Source organism: Saimiri boliviensis, chromosome 10, assembly GCF_048565385.1.
Source record: "Saimiri boliviensis isolate mSaiBol1 chromosome 10, mSaiBol1.pri, whole genome shotgun sequence".
Classification (NCBI taxonomy): domain Eukaryota; kingdom Metazoa; phylum Chordata; class Mammalia; order Primates; family Cebidae; genus Saimiri; species Saimiri boliviensis.
In genome coordinates, this window is record NC_133458.1 from 24,819,590 (window position 1) to 24,835,219 (window position 15,630).

Below are 15,630 nucleotides of genomic sequence, written 5' to 3' on the forward strand. Positions count from 1 at the left end.
TACGGCCAGCGCCCAGAGCTGCACCTTCCGAGGGAGACGGCTGAGTGCCTCCCTCTGAGCTCACGATGTGCGCCCCGGTCACCCCTGTATGCGTCCCTCTTCGCTCCCCATCGCCACCGCCAGGGTGGCTCCGTTCGGGCCGTGGGTACCCAGGGGGTTGTCGGCAAACGTCCGTGCGGGCGAGAGCCGGCAAGCTGGGCGGCGGCGGGTGGGAGCGTGCAGGGAGGCGCCCCCTGCCCCCTCTGCCGGCCGCTCTCCCTTGGTCTGGATGTCAGCCGCGAGCTCCGAGCCAGCGAGAGCGAGCCAGAGAGGGAGCGGCGGCGGGCGGCGGGCGGCGGGCGGCGGGGAGTAGAGGAGGCGAGGCGAGGGAGGGAGGAAGGGAAGCAGGGAGGGCGGGAGGGAGGAGAGGAGGACCCAGAGAGCGCCAGGCAGCTGGAGTTTTTGCAGCGCTTGGCCGGGCTTCAATGCACAGCAGCAGCGAGCCGCGGCGGCAGCAGGCAGCCCGGGAGCTCCGGCGGCGGCCGAGCCAGCGGCGGCCCCGCTCCCTGCCCCCTGCAAACTTTGCTAGCAGCCAGCCCGGGGGGCTGGGGGCGCGCCCGGGAGGCCCGGCTTGGCCCGCGGCCGAGCTCTCCGCCGCCGCAGCGCCAGTAGCCGCCGCCGCCACCGCCGCAGCCCCACGCCTCCCCGGGGAGCAGCCGGCGGCTCCCGCGGCCCCCCAGCCCCGGCCCCTGGGCACTGCCCGGCGAGTCCCCCGGCAGGGGTGGGGGCTGCCGCGGCGCGGCCGGCCGCTGGCTACCGGGGGGCGGCCGCTGCTGCCCAGAGAGGCGCGCAGAGGCGCCGAGAGCGCTCCCCGGCGGGTCCCCCGCGCACTCGCCGTGCTGGGGCAGCGGCCCGACCGGGCGAGCATGGGCGGCGCGGAGTGACGCCGCCGTGCCCGCTTGGCATCAAGGACATTCAGCCCGCGGGGGTGGGGACGAAGGGGGGCAGCCCCGCGTCGCCACCGCAGCCCCCGAGAGCAGCCGCCGCCGCTGCTTGGGCTCCGGGGCTGGGTGGAGGAAAGGGGTGTTCGGAATCGATCCCCATTTTCCGACCTTTTTGTTGGACATTACGCCCACCTTGGACGCCGCAAGAGGAGCTGACAAGCCCCGCAGGCTCTGATTCGGCGTCCTCCGCGTTCCCCGGCTGCTAGCGGTTTCCCTGTGCCTCGGTGGAGTATTTGCGTTCGGAGCTGGGGCTGGAGGAGGCAGCCACACGCGCGCACACGCACACGTTCAGAGGAGGGCGAGAGGCAGCGGCACGGGCTCCATCTGCAGTGTCAATGCGGCGCTCCCGCTGAACGAGGGAAACGCGGCGCGTCCAGGTAAGGAGCCGGCGGGCTGGGGCGCGGGGCCGGGCGGGCGGGCGGGCGGCGAGGGCGGCGCGGCCGGAGAGACCCGGGCCGGTCCGGGAGTCCTCGGTGGCCCGGAGCCAGCCCGCGGCACACGCACACGCATACCGGCGGGCACACACACAGATCCACACGGGCACACACGGCGCTCGCGCACCTGCCCACGTCCCACCTGGGAGCCCGCGGAGGTGCAGCGGCCGAAGCAGGGATTTCCCGGGTGCGTTCCCCTCTCACGCTCCGGGACTCAGAATTCTCTTCCTTCCCTTCCCCGGGACTTTCGGGGTGGGATTCTGTGTATTACCGGCTGTGCCTCCTACCCGGGGAGGCTGAGGGAGCGATTTTTCAGCTCCCAGCCCCTTTCATCCCTAGCTGGGCTTTAAAACGGGAGAAGTCATGGGAGGTCTCCGGAGACCCACCCAGTGTCATCGCGGCCCCGTGGCCTTTGGACACCCAGGGATTTCAACGGGAGACAGACCTACATATATTCGGACTCATATTTGGAGAGAGCGGTGGCCCGGCGCGCGGGGAGGAGGCCACATAGGCGGTTGGGGCTGCAGTTCTGTAGGGTGGCGCATATGGAACAGACACTGCGTTTCCCCAGTAAGAGGCAGCACAAACGCCTTTCTGAAGCGTGCACTGTTTCTCCGGGAATGCGCCGAGATTTCAGGCAGAAAGGGGCTTACAGCATCACCGCGTGTGTTGCTTGCCTAGGGAAGGCGTGGGGGCCAGATCCTCCTTAAAAGGTATGGCCTTGTTCACAGCCTCAGTCCCTGCTTAGCAGCAAGCAGACAGGACTTGGTGACACAGGACTTGGGTCCCCTCTCACCTCCCTACCCTTCCTGGGCACGTGGGGCTGCATTCCCCGGTGCCTCCTCCTGTCACATGTCTTTCGAGGTGTCTGAGAAAGAGAACTAGAAGGGGGAAGCACGAGGGGTGTAGTCCTCCAAAAGAGGAGGCTCCCCACCCTCAGGACCGCGGCGGCAGTGCCCACCGAAGGAGGCAAGGCATTCATGGGTCTGCCAGCGTCCCCCAGAGCCCGGCTGCTCTGAGCGTAGAATCACTCTCCTAAAGCCCATGCCTCAAGGTCCTATTTCCCGAAAGCATTTTCATTCTTGTTCTCCCTGGCTGGAGTTTCACAGGCTGCTCATTTTAACTTTTTCTGGAGGAGGTAGGGAATGGTTGGGATTCTAAGGGGCTTTTCCATAGTTCCCTTCTTGGGGCCTAAGAGCAACTCATTTAGGGTCTCAGTTGTCGTAGGGAGAAGAATGTGAGATCCAAATCAAACAGTATTTTGGAATTGAATATACATGTACAAACTCCTGTGTTTCCGGAGCTGTCCCTTTGACGTACCTTTTTGGGCAACCTGACCCTATCATTCACCCCCAAAACTGAATAAGCTTGTACCCTCTGTCCAAGATCATGTGTTTGGAGTATCCCACAAACCTACCAGTGGAAAAAATATGTTGGGAGTCTTCCAGAACGCAATAGGAGAAGAGCAAACATTCTTTTGAACAAGGAGGCCTCAGTGCTAGGCGCAGAATTTGGGTTGTTTTTGTAAATCCAGAAGATGGGTGCTGAATGAAAGGGCTTTTTCAGCACCCTGACTCTGCTATTTCCAAACTTTTTTTCAGCTCCTGCAAAGGTCTCTGGCTAGGCTGGGGAGAAACGCAGATGCCCTGGGAGGGAGATTGTATTCCCGCTGTGTGCTGTGTGAGCTGCCCTTTGATTGATTGAAAAGGGTAGGTGGAATAAAGCAGATCTCTCACAATGGGGAGACCCCAGTAGGGGGAAGAAACCTTATTTTCTTTTTAAGAATGGTGGGCGTGTGCACACACAGCCAGATATATACACACATGCATTCTCAGAGTCTGGCTAAAGGTGGTCAGCTCCCCCAGCCATGTGTGACAATGGGGTCCACCTCTGTCTTCCGGGCTGTGGAAGAAATGGAACATTTCTCTCCACATGGCCCTCGAGGGCGTGGACAGGCAGGTCCCACCTACTCGTGCAACAGCACATGGTTTGCAACCGAAATAATGAGCTCCAGCAACAGTGGGTGCCTCCAAGGTAAACAGTCCTTCCTGGGACCTGGAAGAGGCAAAGGGATAGGGTACAGGATCTTCCTGAAATGACTGCATCTTCCCTGTAGACCCCCACTCCTTTCTCTCCTTTCCTCCCTACCCTCTTTCCTTTCTCATGTATTTGCAGGTTCAGGATCCATCATTTTAATGCAAAGCCAGCAGTCATTATTCTGGTTATAAGCTAAACATCTGGGTTCAAAAAATCCCTGCACTTTCTGCACTTAGCATTAGGTACCAATTTGGTTTCTAGGACAAGGCAGGCATTAATTAACATCTCTGTAAAGTGGAGTGTACATCATGCTTTCCTGACTCTCTTGCCCAGCCCTGGAGCATGCCACGCTGCCATTCACCCTCTCTGCCACTCTTCTGTGCCCTTCCTTTTAAGTTCTCTGAGGTCTTTCTCACTGGGAAGGGAGTCACACTAGAAAACCCCAGTCACGAATGCTTCTTTTCAGCAGACTCTCACTGCCTGGTAGACTGTGTTTAAGGCAGCTCTCCTGTGAGCACTAGGTGTGGGTCACCTACAAGCTGTTCCTTCTTGTGCAATCATGTCCTCCCCGGGGCTCTCCTCTGTCCTCCCAGCACTTCATCCTGAATGCCCATCGGGATGCTGCAGACATTTCTGGAGGACTCCAAGGCAGTCAACTTGTTCCCTTTCTCCTTCTCTGTGCCTTTCTGTCGCCCGCTGCTGCTACTCCCTGCAGACAGGGAAATCTGCAAGGCAGAGTCTGCCTACATATACTTGGCCTCCGGATCCTTTTCATGACAGTGAGGGCTGCTGGGAATGAAGTGGGGGCTTTCTAGGATGGCAGCAGTCCTGAAATGGGAGAGAGCTAAAGGGGCTGGGTCATTAACCGCTCTTGGCTCATAGTTATCATCAGGCTTTGATGCAAAGAAATCGCAGCGGATCTCTCTCCTCCTAGCCAGCTAGGGGGCATTTCTTATCTGCTTCTCCCCATCCTCAGCTAGAGAAGGCATACGCAGACAATGCTCATCAGAGACCTGTTGGAGCGGCTCTGTGTTGGGTTAGGAGGGGCGGCGGCAATACGGAAAACACGACCGTGATCTTAGCTGTCATTAGACTATGCAACAGATGTGCCAGCATTCTCCTCTCTTCTTATTTGTGTCCGGCGCCACCCAATATGAACTTGGCTCAGGCCCTGGGTTATTGAGTAGGTTCATTTCCCTCCCTTGACTCCCCCCTTCATGTTCCCCCAAACTCCACTTCTCTGCCCTCACCACTCGCTAATCCACCTCTTGGCTTTGTGCGCACCTCCGCCAGCCCATTCGCCCTCAAATTTGCGGCACTCCAAGAAATCAATATAACACGAATTTAACGACAGCTGGATGATTAAGTGTTATTTATATTTAAGAGCGGCATTTTAAAAAGACGTCTCGCTAATAAATCAAACGACTGTTTGGGAGATGCACATGATGAGGGTAATTGGCCTATAGGCTCTACTGAGCTATGCTTGGTCCGCACGGGGCCCTGCAGGACACTGTCTCTTTAAAAGCCGCAAGCTCCACTGCTCCCTCTGCAGACTCCCACCTGATCCCCTCTAGCTGCCCAGACTTTCTCATTCTTCTTTCGCGTTGTCCTCACTGACCAGGCCGTAGAGTTCAAGTTGTGGCAGGAAGGTGGAGCCTGCAGGGAGCCTGAAGGGGGCTCTGCTGCTAAGTGGTAAGAGATGGATCTTAAAAATGAAAGGCAGGTGGGGGTCCTGATTCCCAGAGTCCAGGGCTTGTTCCTGACGGAGGAGGCTGCTTCCCTGCGTGGTATGAAGCAGCCTAAAAGAAGAGCTTCCCGAGTCCCTGTGTGAGTCTGTGTAAGCCCCCACACCCTGTTCTGTCCTGTGGCATCAGCCTCCCAAGGGAAGAGGCTGTGAAGACATTAGTATTGGTTTCAGTTCTTGTAAACACTGTGCAATGGAAGATGATAATTAATGATGATGGTGGCCAATATGTATTGAGCACTCATTTGGGCTAGGTGCTATTTAAGTAGTTTGTCTCATAAAACCCAAATAGGCTATTACTGTGCTCATTTTCTCCAGGAGGAAACTGAGATGCAGGAGGTTAAGGACTTCGTCCCAGATCACACAGCCACTTAGTGATGGAGCCAAACCTCACTTGTGAGCAATCTGACCTTACTTATCACTGTGCTGCCTGCCTCCTTAGAATTCACGTGCTCACCAGTTGCTGCCCCTTTGGGAGGTTTGTGGGTGAGTGCTTGGGAGGAAGTTTAGAATATCTGGCCCTAGTCTCTTGTACTACCTCTGTGATGCCAGGCAAATGTGTTTATTCATTAAGCCTTGATTTCCCCATTCATCAAGGGGGATGAGTTGTCTCCTTGACTGTTGGTGGGTTACAAAATTGCATGGATCATTCTAGTAGAGTGCTCAGTTCCTGAGGGGGCCTGTCACCTCATTTGTCAATTCCCATTTTCTCCTTGGAAAAAACAAGGAGAAAGTGAATGAATGAATGGGTGAAGTCCTCATCTTCGCTTTTGATTCTATGAGGCTCCGATTCTGATAGGAGTCTAGTTCTCCCTAGTGACTGCTTCAAATTGCTGGTATTGTGGAAACAACACTTTCTCATTTCATCTTTAAAGTAGCTGTGCAAGGTAGGTATTGTTTATTCCCATTTTGATAGCATAGAAACTAAGGCTGAGAAGAGAGTTCAGGTGACATGTCCAAGGCCCCAGGTTGCTAAGGGATAGACAGTTTTTTCACTCTTGAGCAAAGGATTCTTTTACCATTACACAGCTCACGGTAGGTGCTCGACACTTGTTCATTCATTCATTCATTACCCCTAGAGCTTCTGACTTCAGGATCCAGAATCAGGGAAGAAATCTGTGCCTGGGGACATCATGCCATGCAGGGTGCCTGGATCCTGTGGTGGTTGCAGCAGAGACTCATCAGATGTTGGTGCCAATGGACTGTGTCGGGGGGTGGGGGGTAGACATCCTGTAGCACTTACAGGAATTTTGATAGGTTCCCATTTGTACAAAGAAAATAAGTCACACCTGAGATGGTGCAGGCTGAGGCAAAGGATTAGGAATTACATCCTGATGCAAAAAGGTGTGGGTGCCCTGAAGGAGCTCATAGGCCTGGTTGGGTTCTTTCCCACTCCAAAGCCAGGGCTAAACTCAGTCCTTCTGGTCTGAACATTTTAGGAAACAGCCACAAGTGAGGAAATTTGTTTACTTGCCTTTTTTTTTTTTCATTTTCTCCAAAAGAAAATGAAAGAAAAAAACCTTTATCTCATGCATTATTTCCTTGACTTCTCTACACTGTGAGGTAAGTGAAGGTTCTGTCCAACCTGAGGTGGCTAGAAGGGGTACACTTGGAATTTCATCGCCTCCCCTCTGGGGCAGCAGTAGGAATGAGTGGATAAAACATTGTGAGGTAAAGTCCTGTGCAAACTGAAACCAACAGGTATTGGCGAGATCTCAAGCATCCCTTCTTCTTCTAAGCTTGGATCTTTCCCTCCCCCTCCATAGTGTTTCCTCCATGAACCAGGATTCGCAACGGCAAATTGGATTTTGGGGTGTTTTGTCACTCCAACACAAAACAGATCACTAGCTAAGAGGATAGAATCTCCGCAGTCAATGTGCTGAACAGAGCCTCGCTGAATCAATTCCCAGGGTCTTACAGGGTAGAGTATTTTCATTACGAAATGCGAGGAGAGACGCAGTTGAGGAAGAGGTCACTGGGAATGTAGGAAAGGAAAGCCACAGCAGTTCAGAGGTTTTCCTGGTCTTCGCTCGAGATCAGTTCCTTATCTGACGTACTCACTAAACTCTTCTCAAATGAGCACAGCTGGATTTCCGTTTTGGTAATGTGGACGCTCAAACTAGAAGGTGAACCAATCATTCCTTGGCTTTGGCCCAGAGGCCAACAGGAAAGAAGTCAGCAAGGCGTGGCTGGTGGATTGCTTCCGTTCTTGTGTCAGGGTTAGAGAGTGAGAGGAGACAGCAGCAGGCATCAGGATGTGCAGACGAAGCAGCCTGCCTGGAATGTCAGCTAACGTTGCTAGAGTCAGTTGAAGTTCATTTTCTTCCTCTCCATCTCAGACCTGCTTTCCTGAAAGTAATACTTAAAATAGAGCAGAGTTTCCCAAAGTATATGCTGCGGGGGAGTGACTAGGCATTACATACAAAAAAGTTTTCACAGTCAGAGAAGTTTGCAGAACCCTGAGCGTAAAGCAAAGCTAAAGATACTCCTTGCTGCAGGACTTCTCAGAGCCTTTAATATGCTCACATGGATTGTGAAATCACAAAAGTAGATATATCGTGTAGCGGACCTGGTATCCACCGAGAAACACTGGACTGAGACATGCACTTTCCTAGTCTACTCTCAAATGTGAATAAAGGGGTGGATTCTACAGTGAACATTTCCACTGAGCTTTTGCATTACATAAACCAAGTACTGGATTCTGGTGATTGTGTAAGCAATAGGTTCTCAAGCAGAATTGTGTCAGGCAGACAGAGTTCACCTCTGGCCTCAGCATTTGCTCAACCTTCTCCACAGCCTATCTTGCCCTTGTCTTTTCAAGGAAAGAGAGAGGTACTCAGGGCTGTGTTCATTTTCTTAGGTTTCTGGATGATTCCCATATGTCCCCTTGCTTAAAAACCACTATTGTGGAAAAAGCTAGGCTTCAGATATAGATAGATGTAGATAATGCTAGCTAAAGGATCTTGGGAAAAACCTTTTTTGTTTTAGTTTATTGTTTATAGAATGAGGAGGTTGGATTTGGTCTAGATTGGTGATTAAACGTATTTTAATATGTATACAGTGAAAGTCTCTACTCCAGTGAGATTTTATTTGGAATTCTAATGCACAGAACAGATGCAAGCAGGGCTGTTCTTGTCAAAGCCATGGAGAGCCTGGGCCTTGCCCCCTCTGCCTGTCTGTCCTTCACCACAGTCACAGCCTGGGTGCCCTAGAAAGTAGAGCTCAAGGCAGAAGCTGTGAGTTACAACTTTATTGAGGGGTGGAGTCCCAGGAAGCAAGAGTGAAGCAAAGAAGGAGAGGGAGGGAAGGAAGGAGAACGAGTAGTGTGTTACCAAGCTGACCTCGGCTTCCCAGGGAAAAGCAGCTGGTGGTTCCATCACTCGGGAGGTATCCAGGGAAGCCTGGTGTGAACACCATGTCTCAGAATAGTCTGTGGTGGGGAGGCACAGCCAGCAGTTAATCCACGGGTCCTTCCGGTCTGCTGTAGCTCACTGGGCACAGGTCACCCCATGAGGCATTAGCCAACTCCCCTCATTTTGGCGTTGGGATATTAGGTCAAGCTAGAGCCTCTGTGGGTCAGGCCCTAGGGGTAGGGCTTCCTTCACTCTCCCAGTGGCAGGTATGCCAGGGTTACCCCTGTAGAAGCCCAGGCTTTGCCTCTGAAGGAAGAAAAGACAGCAAGAACTTTAGGAGCAGAAGAACAACAGGAAGCATCACTGGGACCTCTCTTGTCCCTTAGATACTGACCCTGTCTTCCTCCCTAAATGCACTTGCCCCTAACCACTGATTGATGTGGGCAGCTCGCTGACTTAGAGACGTGGTTCTGCGTTAGGGTGTCTGCCTAAGAGTTGTGGCTCCTAGAGGGTAGGGTCAGCCCTTGCTTCAAGTGGTCTCTTGTTTAATCAAGAACTCAATTCATGCTTTTTAATAATGATAAAGAAGCTGCTACCGGCAGTGGCAATGATAACAGTTGAAACAGGAAAAATGACTGCAGCTCAGAATTGGGGTGGGGTGGGGTGATGTCAGGTGAGACTGAGCAGATCTGGGCAGATACATAAATTGGGAGTCTGGGATAATGGTTTCCATGCAAGGAACGTGAAGTTGTTCAGAACAGAGTCGGATGGTGAGACGGGGCAGGGTACTCCAATTAGGAGCCCCAGAACTCATGAGTCTATGTCACCACTACTCGACTACACTGTGGGTTACCTAATTTAAACCCAAAATAGAAACCGCGTTAAGAATGGGTGCCAGCCCGATTTCAGGAGGCTTTCCTAACATCTTAGGGCTTATTAAACAGCGGCGAGCCTTCCGCAGAGTGGTGTGTGACTATCTCAGGGATGGAGTGGCTGCTGGGGAGCAGGGAGAGGTGGTGATGACCCCTGCCACTCTCCTAGTTTTCAGAAATAATGAAAGCATTGAAATATATTGCAACGGGGGACCTTTCTGTGTAAAATATTTCCTGTAAGTCATTGCCTCTAGCTAGTCCTGCCCCTCATCAACATTTTTTACTACTCTTGTGCTTTGAAGGCCCTTTAGGGTCAGGCTGGGCAGAGGAGTGGTGGTCATGCTGTGTCTGTGACCTCTTTCCCAGCGCTCTTGTCCATTAGATACTGACCCTGTCTTCCTCCCTAAGTGCTCTTGCCCCTAACTACTGATTGATGTGAGCAACTCACCCGACCTAGAGATGTGAGCCTGCATTAGGGTGTCTGCTTGAGAGTTGCAGCTCCCAGAAGGTAGGGTCAGCCCCTGCTTCAAGCAGTCTTTTGTCTGATCGAGAACTCAATTCATGCTTTTTAATAATGGTAAGAAGCTGTTAGGGAAGTGGCAATGATAACTATGGGAATTATGTGTTTCCTTATGTCTTAGGTTGAGAGGGACCATTGCTTACTTCTTGTATACCCAGTGCCCAACCCAGAGCGTATCTTACCGGAAGCAATTGATAAATATTTGCTGTAAAAATAGAAGGAATAAATGGAACAGGACAAGGTGAAGAATGACCTTAAAAATGTCAAGACTGGGAAGTGTGAACCCGGCTAATATGGTGGGTTCCTGCTCTCCAGGATCACATCAAGTCGGGCTGGCTGGCCATTCCTGAGGATTCAGATGGACCTGGATGAGGGCAGGATGAACCCTTCAGTCACCGTCCAGCGTCTCCTGGGTCATAGTGGTCAGGGACAGGTAGGTGTAGTGGTCTTGCACATGGAAACACATGGAATTGAATGTTTTCTCTCTGTGTAAAACTCACTATGGGTTAGGCACTGATAGATTGCAGGCGAAGACTAAACTGAATTTAGCAGAATATTCCAAAGGCTGGTCCATAAAACCCTCCATGGAAAAAGCATTCTGTGGCCAAATAAGTTTGCAAACATCCTCTCTTTTGTCCTCTTCGTGGAGGTGCACAAGAGTGAATTAAAGATGAGGAAGACCTGTTCTTGGGAAACCTATTTATTCTTAGCCCACTGCTTTTCAGGTTATTGGGCCATGGGGATCCCCTTGTATGGGTGTTTTTAAGCCTATTGATGTCTCCTGGAAAGAGGGTTCCACAGAAAGGCATTCTGGGAGATGGTGGCCTTCAACTGGAAGCTTTCAAGTTTTAGTTTAGTTCAGAAGTGAAAAAAGCAGAAGAATGAATTCACTGTACTGATAAAATAGGGACATGTGACCCCAACTTTGAGAGGCACTGCCTGTCTCTTGTCGTTGTCATTTGCTTTGGAGACTCCCAGAAATGACTGTGAATTCTCACAAAACTTTAGTGAACGCAGCCAGGCGGTCTGCCTTCAGGTGTGTATTTCATAAAGAAACCATTTCAAGAGGTGTGAATATAGCTCTGACAGGTTTGTGGACATGTTTTCCACAAGTGGCACGTTTTAGTTGCACATAACAGATCAAGAAGGATGTTTGCAAAATATGTGAGTAATGACATTCACCTTCTCCATTTTTTTTCCTCAGCTATACTGCTTGAATAAGAGCCTTCCATATAACTGACAAATATAAACGTTCTTTATCAAATTAACAAAGGAAGCCTGAATTATTAAGACACACCTCCCTAAACTTTGAAACAAATTTTCTCTTGAGAAGAGAAAACTTTGCCACCACTGGAGAGTGAGCAGAGAGTAAAGTCAGGCATTTCCCATGGGAAACATTTTCACTGCATTCATCTTACATAGGTAATGAAGTGTGTATGTGTGTGTGTGTATGAGAGAGGGAGAGGCAGAGAGAGAGTGTGAGTGTGTGTGTGGGTTGGGGTAAAAGGGGGTAACCCATCAATGGTTTTTGGATTTGAATCACTTGGGGACACTGTCTGGTAATCCACATGACCAAATATAGAGCCTCCCCATTCTTGATGCGGGCACCATGCTCCTTTCCAGAGTGCATAACTGTTGCTAACACACACTAACAAAATTCCCCTGACGCCCATTCATAAAGCATTGCACTAGTGATTCTATCAGCATTAAACTGTTTGGTGACTGAGCTTAGAATTATAGGAATCGGAGAAATGAATTAGCAGTAAATCAAGTCCCAGCTGAGTTCGAACCCAGCTGCAGTGGGTTTTAAATTAAAAATATCTTGCTATGGTGAAGCGGTTGTAAGTCGAGCGCTGGAGTTCTGTCGCTCTTGACTTTGGAGAGGCGTAAGGAAAACCCTGACAACAGCTTGTATTGATTCCCAGCCATGCTGGGAAATTGCCACTTCATTTCTTCTTCATAAACTGTTTTATTTATTTATTTATTTATTTATTATTTTTTTATTTTTTTATTTTCAAAAAAGGAATCCTGTTTGCAGGGATACAGCAGAGCTTTGGGAGGAAGACAGGTGGGAGAGGGTTCGGGCCCATGGGGAGCTATTCATGGCATTCTCTTTGGTCCTCAGGAAAAGTCATGCGGAAGGGGAGTCTGGGTCTGCGGGTGTCATGTGGTTTGTTTTCCTGCTCGGACCATATTTGATTTTCCATCCTGGAGGATTCGTAGAGAAAAACAACAAAGAGAACACTACAAGGAAGCTGCAAGACTGTCGTGTTGCAGTGACAATTGCGGTGTAATAGGAAATTATTTATGTAAGTTACGGTGCCCTCTGAATGGAGCTTGTTGGAAATGTGGCTACAGCTTCTCCAGGCCTATTTTTGTTTCCCTCTGCAAAATAATTCCAAGGTTTTCACTTTCAGAGCAATTGAAGAAGTATTATGTACTGGCCAGGGAATAGAGAGCCCGGGCTTCTAATCCTAGGTCTGCTGAATGTCTTTCAGTGAGTTCCCTCTCTGGGCTAGGCCTCAATTTCTCCTCTTTAAAGCCAGAAATAAGCCCTTGCTGTTTCCCACCTGCAGCCCAGGAGGTGAGGATGAATGTGGCCGTGCATATTAAAGGGCTGGGTGAGCATCAGAAGAAATAGTCTATTTACACCCAAGGTCAAAGAAAATCAAGACAAAGAGAATGAAAACTGAGCTCAGGCCTCTAGTCACACCTTTGCCAGCTCTGGTGTGTTTGCTGATCTGGTCAGGAGGTGCAAGTGATAAAAGCCACTTGCAGAGGATCAGGAAGGAGAATGCAGTAGGGATGGCAGGAGACAGTGGCAGGGCATGGTCAGTGCAGGAGTCCAGAGGCCTGGGTCCCCAGGGGGGTCCCGATCCTGGTAGTAGTAGATTCGGTTGGGAACTGCAGAAAAGGGTTCATAACATCCCTCAATGCCTACCTTTCACCAAGCTCCATACACGTATATTTGCATATTTTAGTAAGAGAGGTTGCTGTGATGTTATAAAATATGTAACCAATTAATTGATCAATCAATCAGTCAATTCAAGCAATGTTTATTGAATGCCTATTATGAGCTAGGCACTATGTGAGAGTTTGTGCAGAGATGAAAGATCTACTTCCACCATTAGGGAGCTCATGGCTTAGTATGGCCACAGCATATGTGGGAATAGGGAATTTACATGCAGTGCGACAGGAAGTGAGATTGGGGCATGAAGGAGGTGCTCTGGGAATAGGAAGAGGGATACCCATCCAGTTATGAAAAGCAGGACATGAAGAAGGCTTTCTGGAGAAGGAGGATGAGGAGCAAGAAGAGGGGGAGGAGGAGGAGGAGGAAAAGGGGCATCCAATTGAGTTTCAGAGGTTGTTTGAAAGGATCCCTCAGACTGAATTTGTGAACTCATAAGCAGAGGTCCCGTGGAGGAAGCAGCATGGGGAGGTGAGAGCACAGCCATCGGGGTCTGCAGGAGATCAAGGCAGAGATGGGAAGCGGGACAAGGGGCAACACAGCAGAAGCTGTACCAGGACCATTGTCAGTGTCCGGCTAAGGGATTTATCCATCCGGCAGCAGTCGGGCCTTGGGGAATCTCCAAGGAAGAGAATCAACAAGACCAGATTTGTACTATAGCAAGGTTCGGTGGAGAACAATTGGAAGGGAGGCTATTGCAGTAAATCAGAGCATCCTGAACCAGGGCTGATCAAAGGTGATGGCAAAGGAGAGAAAGGGGCTGATCTGAGAAGTACATCATAGGAGTTGGCGTTGACAGATGGTAGATATGGTGGTGAACGTGGTGGGCAGAAAGAACAGGGAGTAGGGCCGTCCTGCAGGTGTCCCGCCTGGGCAGCTTGTGGGACACCTTTTGCAGGGACAGGTTTTCAGGGGGAGAGGTGGGGTAGGAGCGCTGCAGTCTTTTCTGGACAAGATGAATTGAGGCACATGCGGATTTGCAGGTGGAGGTGACCTGGAGGCCGGCGGATACAAGGCTCTTGTGTCTCTGGCAGCTTCATCTTCGTGCTTACCTAATGCTGTTTACTTCTGGTCCCAGTTGTAGACTTACAAGTTCCTTTTGGGATCTGGCAAAAACTTGACAAAGAAGCAAGAAGATCCACATAGAGATTCTTACATTTTTCGAGTGGTTCGTGTTTCGATGTAAACATATTGTCTTGGACAATGTACTTGAAATTGTTCTGAGCACATCCTGGGTATTCACCTTCCCTTGGGAGAGTCTCACTACTTTCCAGTGGAAAAAGAACAGTCCTGGGAGGTCGAGGAGCACTCAGAGTGCTATGGAGCAAGCTTGGAACAGAGCACGCCCGGGCTTCTGTTCTGCTTGTTCCCTTCCTCGGTGCATGTCTCCAACTTCAGTGAGCACATGCTCAAGACAGTGTGGTCTAGGGAAATGCGCTCCACCATGAACTAAGAGATTGATGATTGAAATATTGACCTTGCCCGTTAGGAATAATGTCTTTTTGGTCTAATCCTACATTCTGGGAGGTAGGACAATCGAGGCCTGCAGGGAGGACCTGGCTGCTAGATAGGGTTGGCTTGGTTCAAGAGTGTCAAGGAGTGTCAACGAACACTTTTTATGATTGGAATGCCTTTAGGTGGGTCAGTCCATCTCCAGGTTCTATCCCCTGTTTCTTATATCTTTGCCTCATGCTTCTATGATGAAGGTATTTTTTAAAATACCAGACACAGCCTAGGGCCTAGGAAACACTCAAGCAGTATCTGTTCTCTCTCTTTCCAATACGTGGGAAAAAAATGAACGGGTTAGCATACTAGTGACAGGTGCTTTGCCTTCTGCAGGGGAGCTTTATAATTTAGTGGTCTTCATTTGTTGCAGGAGTTGTAGACAGGGGCTCCTGTGTTCCATTACAGTGTTCATACCATAGAAACTGCAGAGAACAGGCCATTGGTTTGAGCAGAGTGCTAGAGAGAGAGATGTCCACTTCCTTCAAGTCTTCCAGATGCTTTCAAACCTCTGTGCTGCTGTGGAAGGTAGTGAGACTTGAGGGTGAGGAGAGACCCCAGACAGTGCTGGGCTTCCGACTAGCCCCAGCATCCTTTAGACCAGTTCTTCAAGACTGAGGGACCCAGGGGGTTCAGGCCCGAAGTGTCTTTAGCTGCAAAATTGCAGTACAACGTCAAGTGAAACGAGGGGTCTACTTCTCGGAATTGCTTCTGGGCATCTCAGAGCTGCTAATAAAATTGGCTTGTACTTTGGGCTGTCTTGTGGGGAGAAACAGGGGGCGGGGCATGTGCTTTTGAGCTCTAACCTTTCAAAAACCCCACAGACATGGCAGGATTTCTGTTCATTCCTCCTCACGCCTCTTTTCCCAGCCCTTGCACATTTTATCAACTGCTCTCAGCATGTTATATATTTATGGAGCTGCACTTTTGGTCTCAGGGAATTCAGCAGTTTCTCCCAGCTTATCTGGTGGTACATTGTTTCCTTACTAGGAGGCAGAGGGCAGGGCCTGGGACTCTAAGAAGAGAAGTAACCTAACCGCAGTGATCTGTGGTCAGGACTGGAATAGAGCAGTTGACGCCTCCTGGGGGTGTCCTTGTTACATCCCCTCACCATGCCCCTGTCCACTGCGGGTGAGGCCTTTGGGATCGGTGAGCTGAGCCCTCTCCAAGGCTGTCTCAGAGCCTGCAATGAAGGTAGGGAATCCCTATGCTTTTC

The 15,630-nt window shown here is 50.6% G+C and overlaps 1 protein-coding gene across 2 annotated transcripts in view; it reads left to right on the top strand.

Moving 5' to 3' along the window:
• The first annotated feature begins 469 nt into the window (after positions 1-469).
• The window catches only part of PLXNA4 (plexin A4), a 466,285-nt gene continuing 451,124 nt past the window's right edge, over positions 470-15,630 (top strand). Inside the window, exon 1 of one of the 2 annotated variants that reach the window (XM_039472947.2) lies at positions 470-1,360. The gene's annotated coding sequence lies outside the window, so the exon portion shown is untranslated. The remainder of the gene's footprint in view (positions 1,361-15,630) is intronic. The other variant, XM_074379046.1, reaches the window with a different exon arrangement.